The sequence below is a fragment of the Tupaia chinensis genome, unplaced genomic scaffold (assembly GCF_000334495.1).
Source record: "Tupaia chinensis unplaced genomic scaffold, TupChi_1.0 Scaffold000066_1, whole genome shotgun sequence".
Taxonomy (NCBI): Eukaryota; Metazoa; Chordata; class Mammalia; order Scandentia; family Tupaiidae; genus Tupaia; species Tupaia belangeri.
Window position 1 is genome coordinate 6,866,073 of NW_006159525.1, and position 7,039 is coordinate 6,873,111.

The 7,039-nt window shown below is 48.2% G+C and overlaps 1 long non-coding RNA gene across 1 annotated transcript in view; it reads right to left on the bottom strand.

Moving 5' to 3' along the window:
- Positions 1-1,327: 1,327 nt before the first annotated feature.
- LOC106733282 (uncharacterized) overlaps positions 1,328-7,039 on the bottom strand; it is a 16,295-nt gene continuing 10,583 nt past the window's right edge. The window contains exons 3-4 of the long non-coding RNA XR_001369420.2: positions 2,130-2,222; positions 1,328-1,658 (exon numbers count right to left, since the gene is read on the bottom strand). This is a non-coding gene — a long non-coding RNA (uncharacterized LOC106733282). The remainder of the gene's footprint in view (positions 1,659-2,129; positions 2,223-7,039) is intronic.

Below are 7,039 nucleotides of genomic sequence, written 5' to 3' on the forward strand. Positions count from 1 at the left end.
CTTCCAGTGTTCCTGTGAGGGCGTTTTTAGATGATTCACATTTAAATCAATGGCCTTTGAGTCAAGCAGATTGCACTCCATAATGTGTGTGGGCCTCCTCCATGAAGCTGAGGCCTGGCATAGGACAAGAGGCTGACCTCCTGGGGCAAGGCAGAACTCTGCCAGTCATGGCCTCTGGACTTCCTCTGCCTGTTGGTTCTTCCCTGGGTCTCCAGCCTGTTGGCCAACCCTGACGTTTGGAACTTGTCATCCTCTAGGGTCACAGGAGGAACTCCTCAAAACAAACTTCTTGTATGTACACATCCTATGGGGTCTGTTTCCCTGGAGGATTCTGACTAATGCCCGGCCGCTGGCCTTGGCAGCACTAGCAGCTGGCGGAAAGCTTAGGTTCTCTTTCCTCCCACGTCACGATGTTCTAAGGAAGGATTCCCTCTTCACCAAGGAACCAGAAAGCTATCTTGGTCAAGCCTCCAAGAGTAACTGGGGTGGGAGAGAATTTTCCTGTTGACCAAATTGTGCTTTGGCTCAAAATCCCAATCCACAGCTGGTGAAGAAAGGTCTTTCTTTCTCTTTTCTTTTTTTTTTTTAAAGTTTTTTTCCTTAGGGTGTGTGCGCTTGTCAGAGAGAGAGAGAGAGAGAGAGAGAGAGAGAGAGAGAAAGTGAGAAATCACCCCCGGGGGATTGCCATGCTGCAATCCCTTCTCTCTGTTCTCTTCCTGGGATCTTGGGTACATATGCACACATGCCTGGTGTGAGTTTCAAGCAGTCGGGTCCAGGACTCAAACTGTGGTAGGCCATGTGGGAGTTCAGCATTGTAACCGCTATGCCATCTGCTGGCCCCAGGCCTTCCTTTAAAAAAAAATATTTTAAAATTTTATTTGCCAGAAAGCACATGCACTTGCTGGAGAGAAACAGAGAGAGAAAGAGAGTGACCTTTCCCTCTAAAGGTCCCCTGCAATCCCTTCTCCTCCATCTCGCCCTCCTTTGGGGATCTTGGCATGCACACACACATGCCTAGCATGTTTCTCAAGGTTTTGGGTCCCAGACTCGAACCGTGCAGTCAGCTATGTAGGATGCAGCTGCCTTAGCCACCTCCCCACACCCTGGCTGCAGAAAGGCCTTTCTAGAAGGAACACTGCCATGGAGGCGTGGCTCTTCCCACACTTTCAATGACACTTTTCATGATTACAGATTCACTGGGCCATAATTTCACAGATATCTCCTCTTTATAGTTGTCTAATTAGAGAGACCATGTTAGTCTGCTATTGTTGCTGTTAAAATGACCACAAATTTAGCAGCTTAAAACAACACCCATTTATTACCACACAAGTTGTGTTGGTCAGGAGCTGTGGCTGTGTTCAGCTGGGTCCTCTGCTTCGGGTGTCATGAGGCCCAAATCAAGGAGTCGGCCAACTGGCTCTGTACTGGAAGATTCGAAAAGAGCTGCTCCTTTGGGCTGTGGGCAGAATCCAGGTCCTTGTGGTTGCAGAAGGACTGTTCCGTCCCTCCCCTCTGTCAGCTGGAGGTGGTTCTCAGCTTTTAGGAGCTGTTTGCAATCCTTGACTTGGTCCCTCCCCCTTCAGGGCCAATGATGTCGTCTGGAGTCTTTCTCACATGGGGAATCTCTCCACCTTCCTTTCCTCTTTCTTTCTTTCTTCCTTTTTTTAAGAGAGATTTTTATTATAAGGCACCTGTGTGTGCGTGTGCCAGAGAGAGAGAGAGAGAGAGAGAGAGAAAGACAGAGAGATAGAAAGCGAGAAATCATCCCCCATTGGGGTGTCCACACCTCAATCCCTTCTCTATTCTCTTCTTGGGATTTTGGGCACGCATGCACACAGGTCTTGTGTGAGTTTTAAGCTGCTGGATCTTGGACTTGAACCATGGTCGACTATGTGGAAGTCCAGCAATGTAACCATTATGCCATCTGCCGGTCCCATTCTTCTTCTGTTTCAAGAGCTCATGTCATTGCATCAGATCCACTCAAATAATCCAGAATAATCTCCTTATTTTAAGGTCAGCTGATTAATAGCCTTCATTACATTGGCAGAGACTCTTTTGCCTTGTTAAATAATATTACCACGGGCCTGATATGAGAGGGTAAAGGTCACAGGGGCCCAAATTCTGCTTACCACAAGGGCCACAGAGGTAGGCCTGGTCAAGTACGCTCAGAGCTCATCTGGAAGGCAGAATTCTCATAGCTTTCAGTGGCCAGCTTTCCCAACCTAGAGACACCAAAGATCAGTCTTTAGATAAACCCCAGGATCATGCCGATGACCTGGATCAAGCCTGCAAAGGGTACGAGACCCTTCATGAACTTGCATTAAAGCATCAGAGAGAGGCTCACTACTATGCAGCTATTGAGGCGCCTGGCTCAAAGCATCTTTGAGCCAGACAGACAGGCGTGGGCTGAGGAGGACAGCAGTGAGGACCTGTGGGAACTTCGGGTATACGAGGGAAGGTAGAGAAACAAGTAATGGTGGTTGAGGGGTCTGTAAGGCTAAGTGTAGATGAAGAAAGTTGCATAGGAGGGACCAGCAGTTAGCATAATGGCTATGTCACTGGACTCCCATGTAGTCAACCGCGGTTCGAGTCCTGGACCTGGTGGCTTAAACTCACGCTGGGCGCATGTGCGTGCGTGCCCAAGATCCCAAGAGGAGAATGGAGGAGAAGGGATTGCGGTGTGGCCATCCCCCCTGTGGGGTGATTTCTCGCTTTCTGTCTCCCTGTCTCTCTCTGTCTCTCTGGTGAGCGCACGCACCCTGTAGCAAAAACCTCTCCAAAAAAGAAGAAAAAAATTTTAAAAAAAGAAAGTTGCATAGGAGAAAGAGAAAAGCTGAGATTAAAGGAGGGTAAGCAGGATCCAGGACAGAGAACCATCCTGCAGAAGTACAAGGACTAGGAAAGGAGGGGAGAAAACAGTGAGGTGCAGAGGACCAAGGAAAACAGTGGGCACTGGCCCTGTGGTTAAGGGAGTCAGATCCCACATGACTGACTGTGGTTCGAATCCCAGCCCTAGCAACTTGAATAACACATGGGACACATATGTGTGCATACCCTAAATCCTAACAGAATGGGGAAATGGAGAAGGGATTGTAGTGTGACCATTCCCCACTAGAGGGTGCTTTCTCTCTCTCGTTCTAGTGAGCACAAGTGCACCCTGGCAATTAGAAAAAAAAAAAAATCTAAGAAAATAAATAGATATAGTCCTACTTGTCTGTTTTCAGAATTATTGCCTGTGTTTGGGGGTCCTATTTAGGAAGTCTGTGCCTACTCCAGTGTCTCCGAGTTTTCCCAACAGATGAATGGATTGAAAAATTATGGCACTTACACATTATGGAATACTACTCAGCCAATAAAAACAATGAAACCCTGACATTTTACACAAAGTGGATGAAAATGGGGAAAATTCAGTACTAAGCGAAGCAAGCCAGATTATGAAAGACACTCATTGTATGTCCCCACTTAATATATACTGAATATTGGCACTCCAAGGCAGAGACTGAAAGATTCGAAGGTATAATAGCGGGGAGGGCAACTGTGGATGCTGGAGCCAGTGTTGGAGGGGGTGAGGAGTGGGAAGTGGACAAGTGAGGAACAGGGGAAAAAAGAAAAGCATTTATCAGACACAAAATGAAAAGCTATCTGTAGATGATAACGCATATGGTAATATCTTTGACTTGACTGATATGCATTGTATGCATGCTGGGAAATATCATGTTGTATGTTATAAAAATGCACCGTGATTACATGTAAATTTTTAAAAAGTAATCATGAAACATTAAAAAAAAAGAAAACAAATGGAAAGAAAGAGAAAATGAGAAATATAAAAAGAGAGAGGGGAAAAAGAAGTCCTAGAGGCCAAAGGAAAATTCGCTTCACATAAATATAATCCAGAATTTGGAACTCCTCTCCTTAAAGCCATGCAGTGGATTCCACCCATTTCATGTGAAAGCTAAATCCTAAGTGGCCTCAAGGCCCGGGGTCTGTGCACGCCCCCTCTCTGAGACTATCTCTACCACCTCCCTCTCCTTTGCCCTCTGGTCACACGAGTCTCCGTGACAGGGCCTTTGTACCTTAGTACCCTGTAAGTTTGCTTACTTCTCTCTGGGCTCTGCTCAAATGTCACCTTAGTGGAGCTAGTTCTGCCCACCCTGTAAAATAGCCCCAACTCCCGCTCTTCTCCCACTTCCGGACTTCTCATCTTCCTTTACGTTTCTCCTCTGCTCTTTCCTCAGCTGACAAGTGTATTGCTGTCATTTGTTTCTTAGTGACTCCTGTTTGTGTTTGTTTACTGCTACATCCTGGGGCCTAGACGGGTGCCGGTCATGGAGTAGAAGCTCCCAGAGCATTTGTCAAAAGGGCGAATAAATCACATATTCTACAGGGTGTTGTTTGCTTGGTTTAAGACAATAGTGCTTGAGGTTTATGATTACAGTAATAACAATAATGACTCACACTCACATAGCACTTTAAAATAATGATTGAGATGTGTGCTGTATTTGCCCAGGGCATCCAGGAGCCTAGGAAGCTGGTTCCCAGATCACATCTTTCCTGAGATCCCCGAACGGATTCCAAGTTCAAGGCAAAACGCAGCAAGTGCACCACTTTACGGTTAACTGGACTCCAACCCAGATCCCAGGCCAGAGCTCTGAGAGGTGGGGCTGATCAGGCATAGAAATCCTTATTTGATTCTTAGGTTATAAATTAAAACATAAAGTGATATAGGTCCTGCCCTCCGCCCCCCACCCGGGGCTCCAAATGGGGAATTTCATCTCACCTTAGACTTCCAAAGAAGAAATGATGTAGTCAGACAGCTTGGTCCGCACCGGGGCGGCAGGACATGGGGACATTGGTCAGGGTTCTTGTGACTACATGTGATAGGAACTCAGTTCAAAGCTCAGGGGAAAGATGGGGGCCTTATCCGCCCCCCCGCCCAGAAAGCCCCTGAGTGAAATGCTGGCGGTGGCCGACCCGGGCCTCTGATGATGCCCTTGGCGTCTCTCAGGTGTGTTTTCTCTATCCTGGCCTTTGGTCTCTCCTCCCAAAGACTGGCCCTCGTTCTGTCCTACTTTAGACACGGGTGACCACTAGTGGCCACTTAAAAGTGACACCTGGTGTTTCAAACAGAGGAGAGACAGGCTTCAGAGCTGGCTTCAGAAGAACCTTAAGGAGGACCGACTGGTCCAGCTGGGTCAGGTACTGACCCCTCAGGGCACAGGGCGAGACCCCAGGATTTGTAGCTCTCCAGGGCTGTGGGAGGAGACAGAGCCCTGCAAAGAGACAGGAGGGGATAGAAAAGCCGAGACAAGGCTAGGGCAGTGCCCAGCACGTTGGTCGGCTTGTGCTTTCTCTCTGTCTCTTTTTCTCTCCCTCCCCCGTCTACATGTGCGTGCATGCACGCACACACACACACACACACACACACACACACACACAGCCTGAGTGCCGGAATGAAGTATTTTCCTAAGGGAAAAAAGAAGAAGGTACCAGAGGCCTTTGTGTCAGTGCCAGCTTTGCCCGACTCATTTGTCCCCGCACGCATTTATTGCCTCTCTGTAACTTCTCAGTGATAAAAACCGTTGAATTGGGAAGTCATTGGTCCATGATGGCTCCAGCACCTCAGGTTTCTACATAAGCAAACTGAACTTCGGTGTAAATAAGAAAACGAAACTTAAGCTCAACCAATCTGAAAATGCCAACCAACCTCTAGTTAGGGACTTTCCGCCGGATCACACCCAAGTAAGACAAACCCCAGGCAGAAGCCAATCGAGTGCTTCGTCTCCTTTGTTTTCATATTCAGCCTACAGATGTCCTTGGCTCTCAGGGTGGAGTGGAGCTCTCAGAAAACCACCAGTCTGGGGTGCTGCCCAGTTCATGACTCCTTTAATGCTCAGATAAACTGTTAAATTCGTTTTGTATGACTTTTTTCTTTTAACACCAGACAGTGTTCAGGGAGTGGGGAAATAAGAGACTACAGCAGGGAACTCATATGCTGGGGACCAAGCCAGGCAGACACGTAACGACTGGACAGGAATTCAGAGCTGCCTGGGCAGGGGATGAGGCAGGTCTCAACCTACCATCAAGACGTTTCAGCAGAAACTCACACAAGAGAAGACTCTCTCAGAGAGCTGGGAATGGTGGCAACCATAGAAAGGGTGCAGTGGGAGATTTCAGTGTGGACCTGCAGAGGTCTAACTTGAAGGAGGCACAAGAAGGGGACCGTAATAAATTCAGAAGATGGGGCCAGCAGGTGGCATGGTGGTTAAGGTGCTGGATTCCCACATGGCTGATGGTGGTTTGAGTCCCTGACTGGCGGCTTGAAAAGCACAACAAATAAGTAGATAAATAAATGTTAACTAGATAAATAAGCAAATAATAAAAAATTCAGGAGGCTTCTGTTTGGGGAAGGGAAGGTTTGTGTGGGATAAAACAGTAGAGAAAGCTGAGAAGGAAGGTGGACGCAGGAATTGAGGGCAGAACAAAGGAACAGGAGACAGCAACATCGGAAAGATGAACAATTCTGGGGCAAAGGAATGCTTGAGAGGAAACGGGCGTGGACTGTGTTTAAGTCAAGTTTTCAAGTCTTTTGGGAATATCTGTAGCCTTCACCCATCAGAAGTAGGTGGGGCAAGGATATGTATCCTCCCACCCCCGGCAGTTCCCCAGACAGTAGAAGTTTCCAGCACCTGTCAGCTTCTTCCCACGTGCCTGGTGGGAATTTTTCAGGCACTGAGGAGCTCACAGGGCTGCCAGTGGGAGGGCATGGAAACTCCTAGCAGTTGTTGGTCCCTGGGAAAACTCCAGCCTGTAGGGTGTGGTGGTGAGAGCACGTGCAGTCTCCCCATGTGGGTTCGCTGGCTTCTCAGAGGGTTCCCATAGGGACCAGGCCCCAGATATCCACTCGTTTTTTGGTGGGACATTGGCTGAAATTCCTCTTCCCACCTCCATCACATGAGGGCCTGGGTCTCTCTCTCCCAAGTCCTTGCCTCAGGCCTGCCCCCCTGGGGAGCTGAACTAGGCCAGGGCCTCACTTTCCCTA